This window comes from Nymphalis io, chromosome 21 (genome assembly GCF_905147045.1).
Source record: "Nymphalis io chromosome 21, ilAglIoxx1.1, whole genome shotgun sequence".
In the NCBI taxonomy this organism is placed as follows: Eukaryota; Metazoa; Arthropoda; class Insecta; order Lepidoptera; family Nymphalidae; genus Nymphalis; species Nymphalis io.
Window position 1 is genome coordinate 7,992,814 of NC_065908.1, and position 20,778 is coordinate 8,013,591.

The window sequence follows — 20,778 nt, forward strand, 5'->3', positions numbered from 1 at the left end:
TATATATTAAGATCATAGCGTTCGAAAATTTCAATTTAATTTGCTCTCCACTTATTCAATTTATTATTTTATAATATTATAATAACAATCGCTACAGATTCGTTCAGGAATCGTGTTTCAATAACAACAAGCGATCGCTACATGTGTCCACTACCACATGATCGCTGATATATGATATGTTTGCTTCTGTAAAAAATGCTGGTTTGTTTAGATAAGGAAAAGTTTTAGAGTAATCTTTAGTTTCAATTTAAAAAGTGCTTCGACGAAACGAAAATTAACTAAATCATTCGTAAAAAATAGTCATTTTACACATCGTAAATATTTAACTTGCCTCGTTAGTATAGCCTGCAAAGTAAGGCTTGGAGTTCAAATCACAGGTCGAGCCAGTCAAAGTTATAAGCGTTTTTATCAAGACCAAACGTAAGAAGCAGGCAAAATGTTCTCCCTTTACTTCGAAAAGTAATACCAGTGCCTGATAGTGTATTTTTAATGTCTTATTTATCTATGAGCGCCAGGGAACAGATAGTACATTTGCTCAGAATGGCCACCGTGACTAAAATCGTTTGGTGATGTCATCTTTGTATTAATCATAAATCATATCTGATATGCTCTATTGTTACATCAATACTAAAATAAAGGCGAAAGTAACTCTGTCAGTTAAGATTTTACGGCTAAACCATTAAACCGATTTTGATGAACCGCGTGGTTTGGTTTTAGTGTGGTTTAATTCATCCGAGATATTTTGATTCGACGATTTCGTTCACCGCCGAAACCTAATATGTAATAACTTATATGGACTTAAAACCATACTTTTCTGTTCCTTTTGTAATTCATATATTGTATCCACCCTGCCATCGACTCAATTGAAAAATATCCGGTAATAATAATGCGTTACAAATAATTTTCCTCAAATCAGATGTTTTTCCCACAAACCGCGTCACACCGTTGTCTCATATAAAATTATATGGAAATACACTCTGACGACAGCTCACGTTCCGATATATGATAACACATGATACTTTGTCGAATCATATTATAAAGTTTCATATTTGTTATTATCATTGTATGCATTCGTTATCAAACACATTATCAAACCAATATTACCGATCCTGCATTTTTGTAATCATTTATAAATGAAATTAGATTTTTATACACAATTATAGGTAATTTTTTTACAAAGTCACACCTCCCGTTGTCTCCTTCCCATTTTCAAATATATTTTGTAGCGGACGCTCAAGTGATAGAAAAACCTATGTTCCAAATTTCAGTTTTCTATAATTCAATCATGAGAAACGAATTCAGCAGTATAGATTATATATGAGTATTGTATGTACATAAATATATTTTGTGGTAACTGTAAATAAAACGTCAAAATAACCGCAATAGCCAGACTTAAACGACACTTAACTTTTTTTAAACTCGGAGATCTTTCGTAGTTTGACTTTTCATGGTTTTTCTTTTGTTACAATTTATACTTCAACAGAACAGTAAGTCGCTCTGTAATTTGACACATTCATTTTTCCATCAAAAGTATGGTTTTTAAACCTCTCGGACGAACCGCAGCCCACACACATCCATGATTTTTTCACGCTCCATCCTTTGACGCCATGTTGAATTCCTGCGTATAATCACACGAATTCACTCCTTAATCGTACGAGATAGGGTACGAAATTGTTAGACTAGCCCTCGAAAATGAAGAAACAAGTTAGACCCTACAACGTTGTAATAAAGTCTGTTTGACATCGTTTTGTGGCCATTGTAGTATGAATAGCCCCTGATTCGGGTCTGATGATGCTTCGTGGTTTTTTTTTTATATTTTTAACCTGTCAGGAGTACAAACCTCTGGGTTATTAATCAAGTGAACGCTCGTTCGTTTTTTGTCTTTGTTACGAATAGCGACGTCATCGGGCGTGTACTGTTAATTTTTCTAAAATATTTGTCATTTTTCAACGTAACGCACCTCCTCTTTAATTGTGTACTTATGACTTAGCACGTTTTAGACGTCATCTGCAGATGAGATTAATAATTACAGCATGTATTTTCAACGTACAGATATGTATTACATAATAAAGTCTTTCGTTAATGTAAGTCACTCTTAAATCATTTCAAATGAATCAAATGTAAACGTACATTTTATATTACCCAAAAGAACAATCAAATGCAGTTCAATCAAGTTAAAACCAGATATTTTTATACGAAATTAGGTGCAGTCATACCTAAATGAACTCTCAAACATTTTGTGTGATCATTCTTTATTTTTAGATCTTTCCTTATCGGTATATGATTTAATTAAAAATATATTTATTGAATAAAAAATAGCTAGTATAAGTTTATCAACCGTTGAATCCAGTTTGGTCAATATGCATGCGTCAGCGCATACAGACATCTCGTTAACGCAATCAACTATCGAACATGTTTAAACCTATTACGAATGCATTCTTTCAAACGTACTAATAAAACAAGTAAATACAAAATTTCGTCAATCATTTTGTTTTGTTGTAAAATGTTGTCGTAGCAAACCGAATACAAATACAATTGAAGTGTTTAATATTGAATGTGAAATATAATTTTCAAGTTCCCAAACGATTTTAAAACGGTTAAAAGAGCAACGTACGGAAACCACAAAATTTCCTTCTTCGAATTCATTATGCGAAATAGCCATATCCGTTCGTTCATTCGTCCGGTGCTCATGCAAATATACATTTTGGCTGTTTTTGAACACATTAACAGAATATTAATTCTAAAATTGTATTAAATTTGTGCTCTTTTATAAATAACTCCTTGCTTATTAATATTTTACTAACGATTTTTTCACGGTCGTCTGTTCCTAAGGTAGGCAACTTGATGCCTGTGTTATAGGTAACAGACGACTGATGTACTTACATTATACGTTTTATGTACAATATAACATTAAATTAATGTAAAAGTATCTAATACCTTTATACATAATACACTCAGACTCAGGACGTGAGTCGAACCCGCTACCCCGGAACGGAAGGCAGGGTCACTGTCAACTATGCCAATGGGCCAGTCATAAAGATTCTTTGATCATTTATCGTTAAATCAAAAAAAAAAAAAGAAGAAACTCAAAAAAATAGCCAAATTCAATCGCTTCTATTAAATCAAATATAATTCATAAAATAATAATAACCTATCTATATTTGTATATAAGAGGCAAGAAAATTTTAACTTGTTTAAAGTCCTATCAAGTAGCTAATACGTTAATTAATAATTTAAATACTCCCTTTAACCTCTCAATAACACTTTGATCTTCGCCTCTTGTTAAAACTTAACCGAAGTTTGAAGTAAAAATATCCCCTCGTTTCCTCCGTATAAATCTCTTAGCGACACCTTCAGGTTAATTCCGTTTAACCATAAATCCTCTAACGTCAAGTTACACTGTGCCCGGTTTTATAAAGTACATTATTAAGACGATATCACAATATATGGTGTATTTTTATATGAAAAAAATTGTTTTTTTTTCTATACTTTAGGAAATTAGCTGCCAGCCATTGGGTTAATATCGAAATATAAGAACACAGAGTAGTTTGATGTTAAGAGGATTATTATTTAATTAAAAATAAAGCAATGTCATTTCCTTAATATTATAAATTGTGTAAGGTTTTATTGATGTTAAGGAATAAGTTGTCTGTCTCTCTCTCTCGTCATGTCATCCTTGTATATTACACGTTTCAACCAAATTAAAGTCGTCGTTAGTCTGTCTGAATATTCAAAACAAAATTAAAAAATGCCCACAATACTAACACATAACTTGACACGATTAATTTTAGACGAAAGGACAAAAGCACGAAAGGCATTTAAAAAAATTGAATATATGTCAAATGGACTTTCTAGTCCATTTGACATATATTCAATTTTTTTTTTAATTTTCAAAATTATTCTTAATTTACCTATATACTTAAACTAGCTGACCCGTGCCCACTTAAAATCTGAAATTAAGATCGTGGTTCAGTTATTACTTGAGACCTATGATTTATTTACTCGCTGCCAAAAGTCGCGTTGGCCACAACGTCCGACTGCCACGAAAAAGTCTTTTAATTTTTCGGGTTAATATATAGCCTATGACACTCACAAATAATGTAGCTTTCTATTGGTAAAAGAATTTTCAAAATCGGATGTAGATCCAGAGATTACCCCTACAACCTCGCAAACTTGACCTCTTTATAATAATAGTATATATGAAACATGTAAAAAATTCAGTTAACATTAGAAATTAATATGAATAAAAACTGCTTATTGAAGGCTAAATTAAACGTTCTAGAAATCGTTATGTTATTTATAGCTTATCCGTGACGTTTTATCGCTACATATTAATACAACACGCACACGCATAGAAAAACGCGTTGTAGAACGTAAGAGGTCCTCTTTCATTTGTAAGGATGTATTAAGGAATTCATAATATTCTCTATCTCCGAATGTCTGAAGTCCGATTACCATGAAAATTTATTGATATGTATTTTTTCACATGTTGTATCTCGCAAGATGGCACTGCAGGTCATTGTCAAGGAACAACTGGCGGATTTTGCTATGATAGGTAGGACGAGCAAATGAGCCTGATGGTAAGACGTCACCATCACCAATACGCCACAAACTTTGGGACTTAGATGTCATGCTATAGTCGCACTTGTGGACTCACTCTTAAAACCGGAACAACAATATTAAGTACTGCTGTTTGATATATATATATATATAGAATAATACGTTATTCGAAACCAAAGACGATGCACACGTGTATTAAAGTTTCTATATAACTCGTTGGAACAATTTGCTTATTCTTCCGTGTATATAATGCATTGCGGTTTAATGCGTCACTGATTCGTGTGAAGCATCCTTAATCGTTGCTTAATTTTTCATTATTATGATTTAGCTCTTGCTATTACTACCAACATTATGGGTGAATACTAAATATGAATGAGTTTCTTTTCATGTTAATAAGATCCAATAAAGACTCATAAGTTTATATAAAATCGTATGATTTTTTGTTGATCGCATTGTGTTAATCGAACTTTTCAAAAAACTAACACCTATAAATCTTAACTTTTAAATATTTTTATTACATTTTTAATCTCATCCAACTTTGTCTGGCATTAATAAAAATACTAAATTAAATAAATTCAAAATATATTATATAATTCTAATTATATTACTTTAATATTGTGACATTATTAAGTAAAAATTTGTTATAAAACATTAATTCTGATATCGATAATGTTATTCTTAGCAATGCGTCACTGAATATCAGGATTTATCACAGAGTATTTCTAAATGTAATGTATTTAAAGTTCTTGTATATATTTTAAACGATTATTGTTCGATATTTAAACCATAGAACATGGAATCCGATGATCTGTGACGTCAGCCACAGCCTGCGCCCGCGCAGGTACCTACGAGCTATTCTCGTTCATGGTCAGTGACCACAAGACCTTTTCTTGGGGTGACTGTACCACCATCGAACAAAGACCCCACAAAATAAGACAATAAGTGTTCACTGCAGATCAACCAAAACTGGTTTTCGAGACCAGTCTAACCTGAACCAGAGAAGTTTCTTGTTTCCAAAGATAACATAAAGGTTGGCCTTCTCAAAGTAGGTCTTGTTAAATTAGTTGCTCGCGTCGCATTTCTTTTTCATACCATATGTTTTCTGATTATTTTTCTGTCCTTGGATGCCAGGACACGTTATTTATAGGTAGGTCTGACAAAATGGATGCTTAATTTCACCTCTGTTAGAGGATTTTTTTTTGAACGTGTCGTCAACATCCTATGTTATTATTATACTTCGCATTTGATATTATTATAATTAAGCTTTAGGAATATTAAAAAATAAGAATATGAATTAATTTATCAGAAGTATTTTTATTACTGCTAAAGTCTCTCTCAATGCTTTACAGTTTATAAATGAGACGTTTATATCGAATCGACTATTAAAATATTTGCCTTTGAGATTTATAGTGTCGGGATTTTTTCAATGAAAATATTTATTTATCGAGTAAGGACAAGATAAATTATATTTTAAACTGCAAAAATGTGTCTATTTACGGTATCAACAGACGCAAACTTCGTTGTTAATTCGTAGTTATAATTCGTAATACCAGAAAATCTATTAGATTATTATATAATAGATAGATATAATAGATAGATTTCATTTACACTAATTGCAATTAATGTTTTTTTTTTTTATTTAAAATAAAAGTAATTTCTTACTAAACCTTTATTTTGAAATGAACAGATTTAATATATTCAACATTAATAATATTAATTACTGACTTCACGATTTTATCATCTTTAGAAAAGGAATAATTTAATTCTACATATTACGTGGTTCATATTATTAAGCACCTCATTCTAATACTGTTATTAAATTAATTATCTTCTAAAAAGTACTTGATACTTGTACATTAGGGTCGATACTTCATTCAGAATGGAATACCAAATGAGAAGTCTGAAGTAGTTTCACTATACGAGGCCGAAATCTTCAACCCTGACGTGACGTAGCCACTTTAATGAAATGTGCTCAGTACAGCTATTCTCTTAGAACAAACTCGAAACTCACCGTGAACACTATTTTTTTAAAATTTTCATATGCTTTATTTGTGTTTATAATTATATATAAGAAACGGTGAAGAAATCTTGAGGAAACCTTCATGTGTTTAATTTCACTGAAATTCTGCCACATGTGTATCCACCAACTGCAATAAGCTCCAAACTTTCCTCAAAGGGAAATGAGGCTTTAACCCAGCGGATACTTATAGGCTGTTACTTTACTTTTTTAAGAATGATATTCGCAGTGTGTTTCACAGCATTACAGAATAGCACTGGAATAAAACATTTAACAATACATTTGTTTTGTCTGTATTATATATAATTTGACAGGGACAAATTCGTTTACATCCGAAGTTAATCTGCTTAAAATTTTACAAATGTAAACCTTTAACTTCGCTATGTACAAACAGGCTATACTCGATTTTAACTTCCCTTAATATATTTTACACGGTAGGGAAGTTTGCAAATATTAATATATCCAAGTTCCTTGTTTGTTTTGTCACGGATATAACGGTTAACGGTACAAAAAGTTTGTTTTAATGATAACATATATGACTTTATATATAGCTAAATGTATGGTTTCGTTCATTATGGACAACATCGATATTTTATAAAGCTCACGTAACTAAATATAGTTGGTATTTATTTGTACATTTCTTAAGAATTGTGTTTTGATATGTAAAAAAACTGAATTCATATTTAAATTGTTTTGTTTTTCGAAAAACATATTTTTTATTTTTTAATAAAAAATTAATATTAACATAAAGTTATTTTTTCTAAAAATTTTAAAGTGTTTGTCAACTATCACGTTTCAACAATCACTTTGATACAAAGTTTGACGAAAGTTTTTACTAAAATGACAACTAAATAAGTTTTATATCACGATTCTATATAAGTTCAAATTTTTTTCACACACATTTGATTTCGAATTGATAAATACTTTCTTGATTTGAAGTTTGACCTGAAGCTATATCGATAAAAGATCAGATAATGGTGGTCAGAAAAGGGTTGATATAGGTTGACTGAGCTAGTTAGGATTGGTCCTGGAAGTCATTAAAGGATTGACCCTTTAGTATAATGTGAAATAATGAAGCTATTGATTAAAATAACTGTAATTATAATTTGCTCTTCTCAAGACTATCCGATTGATAAATAATTAATGTAATAAAAGAAAATATGCACTATAATATTTGGAAGGTATATTTCAATAAGCCACATTTCAGGTAACGTTTCAAATTAATAATATATATATATATTTGTTTTAAGTTTTCAATTGCAATCATAATATTAGCTATAATTGAAGTATATATTTTTTATAAATTGCAACCACTCAGTTTTGAATCGATTCAAGGTATAAGGATGTTAAAGTATAAATCAAATATGAATCACTTATAACATTTAATTCAGCTCAGTCTAGAAATAACTAATGGCAGGTAGCCTTGATTCTTTAATGACCCCTTTAAAACATATTGCAGACGGCGAACAAAAAACTTCAAACTTGTTTCCAAGAAAACCGTCTCCCAAAATTGACAATCACATGTGATCCGAAATTCCTAAGGAAATCGAAATGCCTTAAATCATAGCTGCATCGTATAAAAAGTTGAGGATGTATTTAAGCGATATTGAACTTTATAACTTGAATTATAAAGTCTTGTTTCTAATTAACCTTTAGTCGGGAACTCGTTGAACTGGTTTGAAAGAGCGAGACCTGTTCCGTCCCGTTTCGTTTTGTATTATTTTTGTTTCGCGCAAGGCACTGACCACCACAACAAAGGTTGTATGGACTTTGTTTTTTTACGGAGCAATGCCTTCGAGGCTCAGCCTTAAGTTTTATATGATCGTGGGCTGTCTTGTTAGCCTGTAAGTTCAGTGGAACCTTACTTTGTTGCATTTTCTGATTCAGTAAATAATGAAAAAGGAGTGTATTCAGTACTATATATACAATTATGATAAGTGTATAATATGAGACATTCTTGAACGATATTCCTTAGATTTGTTTGTAAATTGTCTATGAAAACAAAATTACCAAAAAAAAAAATATGTCACGCAATATACTACTTACATTTTGAATATCTAGAAATGAAAATTATAATTTCGAGATTTCTTCCTAATATATACATTTAAATACTAGGAAAAACTTAACACATTTAATCGAATATGGTAATTATGTACCAATAATGAAAACTCAAATTGTTTGCAACGCAATGAAACTAAAACTCACTGTGTTTTAAAATTAAAATAATTAAAACATCTAACAAATACAACAGAAGTGAATCTTATTAGTCGTAATTCACGTTTAGACATATCTGACATTGAAATAGGTCGGACCCAAATCACCTCCAACACTTGAAATTCGTTTATTTTGTATATCGCCTATCTGTACATCAGTCTGGATAATTTGTGGATAAATTCGGCGCGGTTGGTTGTTGGCTTCCCATTATGACTTGCGTATGTTTTTAGAAAAGTCAAATGTACATTCGTATTGAATAGTATTGCGAAAGATTTACGCCGTTTTGTTAATACATTTAAGATAATGTTTAATTTGTTTTCTTATTTGGACAGTTCATCTCGACTTTTTTTTTCAATTATATTTACTGATGACGATGGTGTGACCGATTTAGACCACCTCAAGAAATTTTAGCCGACTGCGCAAGACATATAGTGCAAAAGTGTGTGGGCAAACACAGGTGCACTCTTCCCTGACTCTTAGACATGACCGGAAAGTGTTCAGGCGAAGTCTAAAATCTAAATACTTCAATGATTTAGGATTAATTACAATTATACTTTAATAATTATGCCTGTTTTTTGTTTTCAAATTTTTAAGAATCGAAATTTTTATTCCTTTCGAGAATATTCTCTTCAATTAACGAAGTCTAACGATTGAGTTACAGCTAACGTGATGTGAATCCATTACTTTTAACTCTATAACAAATTGACTGACTGACAGTTTTCTACATACACGGAATAAAAGTCGTGTTATATAAAAGATAGAAACCACAGTAACATTAGCTTCGTTGAAATTTGGTCATTTTTTATAATAATAAATAATTGCTGCCCAAAGATGATTTAAATTTTATGTAACTTTTATATTTATTTAATAAAAAAAATCAAAAAAATGTTTTTAAAATAAGTTGTTATTTCATCGATGTACTAATTCGTCTCTCGTACACTCTCCTTGTCTGTATTTTATATCTAAGTTACAAAATTAATTGTTACTAAGGCTTTCTTTCAAAATATACTTAAAATATTATGTAGATTTCTCATATGAATTTAAAAAAAACGGAAATGTTATCCCATTTTGATGTGATGAAATTTGAAATTCGGCTTTTAAATGTTTTTTTTCCGGCTGCAATCTGAACGTTGCCTTAGCGACAAAAAGGTCTTCAAAAACAAGCCAGAGAAGCGGCGTTTATTTATCTATTAATGGATTCAACCAAGTGTTCGTTCGGTTTCCAACATGTTGTGTTTACGTCGTGTATTTCTGGAGCAGCCGCTACCACGTGGAGTTGATCTGTACAACACTTGATGATTATTCAAGCAATTATCGCTCTTGACGCACGGCTATTAGTACAAATATCGTATGCGCAGTTTTGATATAATAAAAACAAGCGGTGGGCTGTTAAAGCAGATTATGGTTTTAATTTTTTGCGCTGCGATGTTCGCCTTTTTTATTGCTCATTTGGCTTAGGCGTATTTTTGGACAGTCAGTCGTGTGGGTTATAACAAACATTGTTTTCATGAAATCGTATTATTTTAAGAAAACAACTTTTGTATGAAACTAATTAATGGTTATTATTATTCATGCGATGGTTTCGTACAAAGAAAGGCAATATCACCGACCATATTAAAAAATAAATAAGGTCTTTGACCTATTACTACCGCAATTTATGTATTAAAATTATCTTTGTAATCAAAAAAATTATTTGATTTACTCTAGAGATTTCTTCCAATAAACTCGTTTACGTTAGAATTTTCTTTTATAAAATCAATTACCCACTGAAACTATATCATTAAAATCTACAAATACGAAAAGTAAATGAAAGAAGTCTCAAGTTTTCTTAAAAATGTACCAACTTAGCTCGAAATGCATCAGCTGATCCTTTTAAAACCTTTCATCATTTTATGTTAAAAGCCGGTAGTATTACATCAGAAATCTTATTAGACCTTACGCCATACAACATTATATATCACATCAACCACATCAAACTGCGTTGCAGTCAAGTTCTTATTGCTGAGAGCCTAAAGTTTAAACTTCTCATTCCGAATATGAAGTGCGAGCCTCTGAATGGAATTACGACATAAAGCTAGTTTCCCTAAGATGTAGAACTGATTCAATTTATTGGCTTTAAACCAAGCTTTCAAATATTATCTGAGTGAATAAAATGCGGAGATGAACGTCATCTTCGTGAGTATTCTTCTATAATGTATTTATAATATTATCTTCGTGTATATAATCTAAGAAAGATAATCAGCAATTGAATACTAATAAAAAATATTTATAAATACGGCATACTATATATATAGTATTTAGTACAAGATTATATAGATGATAAAAGTGTTTGCATTTTGTATTTGATGATAGTTAAACAGTATACTTAAGTAACGTATATTAATTACTAAAGCTTTACCCGATTCGTTTATTTACAATATAGCTCTTATTTTTAAATTAAGGATTTTCGTACATACTTTCATTATTTTTATCACAATTTTCAAAAATCATTCCTCAGAGCTAACCCACAAGAGTTAACCCACAGTGGGTTAGCTCTAAGGAAGCTATAGTAATAGGGAACCTGTACTGTGCCCGTATTGCCGTGTATTTTCATGATGCTAGCCCCAATAATTTGTTGGACTGTGCGACATATGTCAGTCAGTCTATTATTCTTATATATATATTGTTAAATGTATATGATTGATGAGAAAAACTACTGTCTTACGGTTTCTTAAGGTTGATTACATTTTGAACCGGTCGTTGGTAGATTACCATTTAATTAATTTGTTAAATAACGATTCAAAAGTACTTGTCAGTATTCAAGAGTGCTTGATTAAAGTTTATTTTGATTTAGATTAATGTAAGTCAATTTTTCTCAACCGATTTTCCGGTTAGGGACTACGGAATCGAAATCTGTCTAAAATAATAAGTGCCGTATATTTAATATCCTCTTAAGAAACAAAATCAAATTGTCTGACCTGGATAGATGATGAATGAATTTGTATATAACTATTGTTTATTACATACAGTATGAGCTGAGATGGCTCAGTGGTTAAATATAAATCTTAACCAAAGTCGCGGTTTCGAATCCGGATAACTACCACCGCATTTTCATGTGTAAGTTTATGTTTATAATCAATCTCGTGAAAGAAAACATCGCTTAGAAAACTGCATGTTATGGATAAAATTCTCGCTTTAGGCCTGTCTGGTGGATTGACCTCACATCAAGGTGAAGACTATATACATACATTGATATACAAACACACAATTTTTTCTTAGTAGATATTTTATATATATTCTAGTATTTTAATATAGGATATTACGATGTGAAAGCGGACCCGATCCTTATTCTCGAGGGGATAAGGATCGAATCGGATCGGATCTATTGTCAATGCCTAACACCAGCGTTACACCTAATTGGAGATATATAAATAATATTAACAATGCCTAAGAGAAAATAGGACTTTTTTAATATAATTATTTTACAACCGAAAAGAACCGGCAAGGAATTCAGTGATTACTATTTTCCATCGAAAACTAATATACACTCACGAATACGAACTCCAAGCTCTTTAAGTAGTAAATATTTAGAAACAATAAAAGTATGTCATATTTCCTTTTAGTTTTATTAAGTGAGCATTTTTATTTATTAGTTTCTAATGTACTGTAATTGTATATAAAGCAAAAGCTGAGTTGGAAACAGAGTTATCGGTAGGTTGTGTGGGTGGTACCCAGAGCCTCCACAGCCTAACATCGGTGAATTTATGTTGAAATTGTTCGTGTATTATACACGAAATACATTTATTTTAATGTATATGTTTACGTAGAACGTATTATCGTATAATAAATGTTTATTTCTACAATTTCAGGTAAGCATCGAAGTCGGCGAAGTGAGGTAACTCCCGCTTATACAAACCATGTTTGAAAATCCGTAAATTAGTAAGCGGTACGTCTATTCATTTTGAATGTTATATAATGTTGATGTGTTTGTATGATATGATAGTATTTTTTATTGGGAAATTAGTCCGTGCGAAGGTTCAGTGAATGGAACAAATGGATTTCAATCGAAGATCACGGGTTCGCTTGACAAGTAATTTTTTATCATAAAAATACTTACTGGTACATAAGACTGGTATTCTTATTTATATTAGAAGAATGTCCCACACACTCAGTAAAAAAATATCTTTTGAATAATGAAATGGTGCCACCACAAAAGAAAACGATATATATTAAACGAAGCCATGCGGCATAAGTTTCACCATAATTTTTCCTACAAAATTAAAGATAAGCTGTATATAATATCAAAGGAACATTTCATAAAGATTATCGCAATTAATAATTTACGAACTACGCTAAGGTTCACAGCGCCATCTGTTGATAGTTTGCGATACTAAATAAAATTTCATTTGTACGCTTCGCCCGCGTATGCGGAGGAAGAGGTGGTAAGCGTTATATCCTTCCACATCCAGTCGAACCTTATAACACCGCGGACCTAGCCTTAAAAAAAAGCTATTTACGTAATTGTAACTGCAAAATATATGTATTCGCATTTCTGGCATTACGAAAACGCGCACTCTCTGATTTTATACTAAAAACATTATCCACCCATCTGATGATTAATTTTTAACTGGCCAAGTTAAAGTATTTCACACTGTCTCGTTTAAACCTTTCAAAAGTTGCTTATTAAATTAAATTAGATATAGACACGCCACAAAGTTTTCCTACAGCCTTCCATCGTATCAAGAGATTTTCTCTCGGAGTTTATAGTTTATAGAATTACAGAAAATTGGTTCATAATGAATTTCAAACTATACGGAGTTCCATTAACTTCAAAAGCATAGTTTTAGAATATTGTTGTTTATATAAAATATTTTTATCAATCTTACTCATATTTCCTGAACTTATCTTTGAGCAAGGATTTAAATTTTATGTTCATTTTATATAAACAAAATGAACGAATATTTTTTTCAATAGATAAATCTTTGTTTCATATCGAAAGACGCATTGAAGATTTAAAGTTTTTTCACTTCATAAGACGTGCTACACACCCTTAGACTGGAAACTGAAATAAACTGAAAAAATTGCTTAACATAAAAAAATTCTAAACATTTTTAGCTGGAGTGCTGAAAGTTACTAATAATATTTTTAATAAATGACTAAACATATATGTACATATACTTTAAGTTTTTTTTATGTAAATGTAATTACTTCAGCGATCGAAAATGAAAAATGTTAAGATGTCTTGACGCTAGTTCGTAATAAATTACTCTGAAACCGAGAGAGTTCAAATATTTGCCCAATTCCGGACGAACAGATGGCTTTAGTCAAATTTTGATGAAAAAATACTGAGTCTCTTGTTTATTTTGGCTTAGGGAAGCGGTAATGAACGATCGTCCTTATATCTTTTCGGGTTTTTCGAAGCGTAACATAATAATTAAGTTAGAGACAAAGTTAATAAATAAAGTAAATGAATTACGTAATACAAGTAACAAATGAATATTAAATGGTTAACAAAACAATAATCAATCTTATCTTTTGATTATTTGAGTACAATTTTGTTACTATTTATTTATTTAATAATATATCTTTAAAATATAAACTTAATTAAAAAGTCTTTTATATATTGGAATAGAAAAACAGTCATAGTACGCACAAAACCTCTATTTGACCAAATGAAGGGTCAAGGTTTGTTTTTTTTTTTAAATGTAATTATTGTACGCTATTGACCTTTCCAGCATCATCGTTTTATCCCCGAAAAAAATATCCCTTTTTATTGTGTAAGTGTCGACGATAAGGATAAACGCAGGCATAGAATATACTAAATATGTAAATTATAACAATAATTATTTTAATGTACTGTTATAATAATATAGCTTAATTGGAAGAAATATATAATTAAATATATATATAAATCACATTATGAAAAAGTAACATACTTGAAAGTAATTATTTGCAATGTATTTTATTCTGATTAGTTCTCAACGATTTGCGTTTTCGTTATTTGTCGAATATTTAAGAGCTTGATTTAAAATTTGTACCCATTTATATTTCAAATGTTATTAATAATACCTCACTTTAAAAAAAACAAATAGAAAAGAGTGAAATTAAAGACGTCCACGATATCGGAGCAAAATATGTAAAATTAGATTGATTTATCTAAATGATTAATTACATATAATATATAACATTTTTGACAATACATTTTATTTACTATCATAGAACAACACTCGGGCCAATCAACGTTTTTCACGCAATCTCGGATAGCTACGCAATGTTTATCGTTGTGTGTGTTAATGGTCATTGAACTTCGAAAATTATCCGCTGTTTGCACTTGAAAATATTAACATTGTTATCATTAATTTACGACGATAAGACCGTTATATGCACTGTATTACTTAGTGTGAAGAATCCATACCTATGGTAAATAAATTTATTAAATATTGCTGAAGTAAATTTTTTAATTCAGAGTTTTTTTAAAGTATAATAATGTATAAAGAACAAAATATATGGTTAAGTGTTAAAATCCATAAGAATATTCAAACCATTACAGTCCATAGAAGTCCATTGCTGGATAAATGCCTCTCTTACTTTTAAGAAAACGGCATAGAGCTTATTTCTTCACGCTACTCCAATGCGGATTGGAATCACGTGGCAGATTATCATCAGCCACATGCTTGTTTCCTCACGATGTTTTCCTTCACCGCTGAACACAAGATGACAACAGATTAAGCACATGAAAATTCAGTGTTCAGTATGATTCAAGTTTTTTTTTTATATAGAATAGGAAGGTGGACGAGTATATGGGCCACCTGATGGTAAGTGGTCACCAAACGCCCTTAGACATTGGCATTGTAAGAAATGTCAACCATCGCTTATAGCCAATGCGCCACCAACCTTGGGAACCAAGATTTTATGTCCCTTGTTACCAATGGTACAAAACTTTAGTTCCATGAAATATAGTTTGTACCAGTCGTTATTATTATTATTACCATTATTAATACCGACCGTAATCCTGCAGTCCGTTCATGTGACATATATACAGACACAAGACTCATAACTTTTAATAATAATTAATTATAGTATATATATAAGAGAAAATTAGCATAATTCATTTGCCTTACTTACATTTTTTTAATAAAAAAAAACCATTTTGTACAGGACAGACCTTTGTCAAATTTCATTAAAAGTCGCAACGGAACGCATAAAACATAGACGATTGTGTCGTAAAATACACTTCAAGTTGATCTTGAGGGATTACGAATGAATTATTAATGAAGGTATTCACTTAAAAAGTGAGGTTTTTTTATGCTTTTTTCCACGACGATGCGTATATCTCACAATTCAGAGGCTTAGGACCCGAGTAGATTGGACTACAAATCCTTTCAACATATAATTTTGTACTAAAAATTGTTACTGCTTTTGACTTTTGTCTCTTTTAAATAAATCTGTACACTTGTGCATCAGAAATTTTGCTCATATTATGCTCATATAAATAACACCACTAAATGTCACACTGCTGGACAAAGCATTCTCCTCTTGAGAAGAATTATTAGATTTAATCAGGTTTCTTCGGAATTTCTCCTTATCACTATATATTATACAACGAAGACCTGCCGCGTCTGCCTGTTGGTCTGTCCAAACGCGGTAAACTGAAAAACTATCGACCGGATTTTCATACGGTTTTCACCAATCGGTGAAATACTATAAGAAAGGTTTAGGTGTATAATTCATTATACACGTTAATCTTTCTCATTTAGAAAAATGGCTGCATGATAGTAACTTGCCGAGATAGCCCAGTGGTAAGAACGCGTGGATCTTAACCAATGATCGTGGGTTCAAACCCGGGCAAGCATCACTGAATTTTCATGTGCTTAATTTGTGATTATAATTCATCTCGTGCTTAACGGTGAAGGATAACATCGTGAGGAAACCTGCATGTGTCTAATTTCACTGAAATTCTGACACATGTGTATTCCACCAACCCGCATTGGAGCAGCGTGGTGGAATAAGCTCCAAACCTTCTCATCAAAAAGGGAAAGGAGGCCTTAGCCCAGCAGCGGGACATTCACAGGCTGTTACTGTACTGTCACTGTTTCTGCATGATATATGTTGAAGAGGCCGGAAAAAATCATGCTGCGTAAACCATTAGAGTTATATGTATTGTGATATTAACGTTTTATAAAGACCATTATTCCGTGCGAAGTCGGAACGGGTAGCTAGTCTAGTGATAAAATTACCATTGTAAATATTAACATAGTGACAGGATTCTTTGTCACCTGTGGTGAATACGATCTCCGTTCTTGGCAGATGTACGTTATTCTGTCGAATGAGGTCAAACTCGACACAAATCAAAAGTCAATGTCATTAAGTATGAACGATATTTATCAAGCAATATATAAAAAACAATATAATTACGTTGTTGTTATTAATTATTCTCAGCAAACTGATATTGTTTTGACACAGCTTTGTTTGTGTAAATAACTTAATAAAAATTAACATATATTTCAAACAATGATATAATATCCTGGAAGATTATTCTCACACGGCCATCTGATCCCAACCTAAGCAACGCTTGTACTATGGAAACCAGACAACTGATATACTACATATACTACTTTTCTTTTGTAAATACATACGTATATAGATAATTACACCCGGACTCAGGACAAACAGACATGTTCATGCACACAAATGCCTGTCCTGGTTGGGAATCGAACCCACAACCTTCGGCTTGAAAGGCAAGTATCTATCAACCACGTCAACCTGCCCGTCAAAGTATAAAACTTAGGCTCAATAATAATGTATATTTAAGTGATTATTATAATTTTGATTTTATGTAAATAAAAATATAATTTACTATTACAAATATATAATTATAATATTCTAAAGTTATATTTAAGGTGATTCGGTGTTTCTACACAATCAGTTTTATAAAATTAAGTCTCAACTCGCTAATGTGCTGGACAAATGAAATTCTTCAATTAGCGTAATACTCTCCACGCCGGGTAACGAATATCAACCCAGTTTTGGTCTGTTATAATTTTCTATTTAAATTTATGAAAAGAGATTGAAAAGATAAAGTTTACAATGATCTACAATTCGACTATAAATTCTACTTTTATAAAAAGTAAAGTTTGAGGAGTCTTCAGATACAAAGCACGAGATGAAATTAAGACCTTGAACCTGCAAATTTCGGATTCCTGTTTCTGATCATTGGGGTCATCTCGACTCTTCAAAAAAAGAGACTTAAGACCAGCATTGGAACATTGAGCTGTTCATTTACTTCTACTTTAAAGTGAAGTGTAAAGATTAAAATTGAATTTCCGTTACAAAATATCCCCTTACAAAAAACTTAAAAATTGCCACCCAATTTTCCCACCTCTATACTCAAACAAAACTCGTCAAGTACACTTGACCCTTTATTTTCATAATGAATATTTCTTCCTATCACAAAGCCATCTGTTGAATTCTTTGTTGAACTAAGTTTTGTATTACACGAAATTCTACCTTAAGTTATGTTAATAGAGCTCTATTCGGAATGAAGGGTTTAATGAATGGCTTTATAGTGAACCCGTATCGTCACATGCTTTAAACACTCCCGTATCTAAGTGGCATATTTAGGTGAATGACACAGAATAGAGAAGACGGAAGTGATACGGACTGCACATGTTTTACGCATGATTAACAATGCAAAACCTTTACATGTTATAAAATAAAGTTGGGGGAACTCGCGTCTGTCTGTCTGAACGCGATAAACTCAAAATCTACTGAACGCATTTTCATTCGGTTTTCAACTTTAAAAAGGTATAAATATGAAGTTGATTGTTAAAGATTCGTAAAAATTATTCGGGACTGAAGTCGTAACCATCGAAACGTGGACGTTTTATGTACTTCTATTATTTATTATACTTTGATCAATTACTGTTGTTAAGACTTCCCAATTCTCATGAATACTGGTAAGGGTATGTATATATGTTTGCCACTTACGCGTACTCGCAGGATATCCGTTGCTCTTGTGTCAGGACTACTAAGCATCCCGTGCCGTTGGAATTACTTAAAATTTTTGACTGTTCTCTATATATATGTCGATATTCTATATATTAGATATATATTGTTCGGTATATATATCGAACGAACGTTCTGAAATTGACAAATATTTTGTCCATACAACAAAATTCCTGGGAAAAAGTAATGAAATTATATATGATTATGAATTTGACATTTGTGCTACCAGGAAATGTGTATTATGTATTCTTAACGTTTCTACAGAATAATTCTCGAATGTCATAAATTGCTCGTCCCGCGAACATCAATTCTTCGAAAAGATGTAATAGATGTGTTTGATAACCATCTCAATGAACAGCATCTTATCATCAACAACTAGTCATCGCTACGTTGAACTCAAATCTGTTGCAACATTAATAAAAGCCTTAATATTCTATACTAAAACACAACAATATGAAAAAGTGATATTAGTCTTTTGTTTTGTATTCAATAGGTAGGACGGGCAAAGGTTGAAATCTGTTGAATTTGTGATGAATAATTATTATCTTACCTAATTAAAGAAATGTCTTACTTTATATAATAGTCTGTGTATAAAAGTTGAGCCGAGATGGCCCAGTGGTAAGAACATGTGAATCTTAACCGATGATCGTGGGTTCAAACCCGGGCAAGCACCACTGAATTTTCATGTGCTTAATTTGTGATTATAATTCATCTCGTGCTTTACGGTGAAGGAAAACATCGTGAGGAAACCTGCATGTGTCTAATTTCACTGAAATTCTGCTACATGTGTATTCCACCAACCCGCATTGGAGCAGCGTGTTGGAATAAGCTCCAAACCTTCTCCTCAAAAAGAGGAGAGGAGCCCAGCAGTGGGACATTCACAGGCTGTTACGGTTACGGATAAAAGTTACAGAATAACAAGTAGATGGAAAACGCTTGAAAATGAAGATCAATGTTACACAGAAGTTTTGAAGTAATACAAATTTGAACGCGCGTACGTCTGAGTGATTTTATTAATTATCTGAGGTGAATTTAAATTGGCTAATTAATTCTGAACATGCACCTTCATACTATTTAATACAATACCAAATTACTTCCAGGATTAAATACGCTTTAACACAAACGATCAGGGGACGATACGATATGTCGCTTTCACCTTAAGATATATTAAATATTTATGATATATTTTGTATCGTATAAAGTATACATGATTACAAATATTAAAAATGGGATAATAAAATGTGGACATTTTAAAATAGTATTTTTTTAATAGCTAGTCGATTTCAAATATTTTTTTAAAAAAATCTCATAATTTGATGCGATTGTGAATATATATGGATTTATTCGAGTATATAAATGCTTCTTTCTTATTCAAATCTTAACTTGGGATTCTGGCGGTAACATACAAATTCAATCTGTCAACCTGAACATAACAATCACTGAACGTTTGATCGCGTTTTATTTCCTTTTTAATATTTTCAATGTTATATTAAATTTCTAAACGCACTAAAAATACATAGAAAATTCAGTCAAAAGATTTAAAGTTGCCTTGTCATACTCTCTTAAAATACGCTGGCTCAAATTGAATAATACTAGAGAATAGACTAATAATTATTCTATCTCAAATTAAATAACTGTTCTTAGAGCAACGTGATTGAAATGAAATAAATATTTACTGTCTTACTAATAAACGTTTTTTAGAGTTTTAACGAAATCAGTGTTTATCAGTTGATAAGCGAAATTAATAAGTAAGACCGTTAATGTATTTAAAATAATATCGCAACCGTCATGTATAAATAACATTAAACACTCGAGTTACCAATATTTCTATCCATTTCACGCCGACTTAATCACTCCCTTGATTGGATGTAACACGAGATGTAACACGGTATATGATATTAATCATACCGCTGAAGATATTTCATAAGATTTAAGAAAAGCTTATTTTATTTTTAATTATATGCAAAGTCAATAAGATTTGTACAAAATTTCATATGTAACAC

General features: G+C 31.3%; 1 protein-coding gene across 8 annotated transcripts in view; it reads left to right on the plus strand.

The window, feature by feature from the left end:
• LOC126776764 (brain tumor protein) overlaps positions 1–20,778 on the plus strand; it is a 486,286-nt gene that overhangs the window by 371,713 nt on the left and 93,795 nt on the right. Inside the window, exon 3 of one of the 8 annotated variants that reach the window (XM_050499510.1) lies at positions 12,640–12,665. The exons of the other annotated variants lie outside the window; for them this stretch is intronic. The gene's annotated coding sequence lies outside the window, so the exon portion shown is untranslated. The remainder of the gene's footprint in view (positions 1–12,639; positions 12,666–20,778) is intronic. 8 annotated transcript variants of the gene reach the window in all.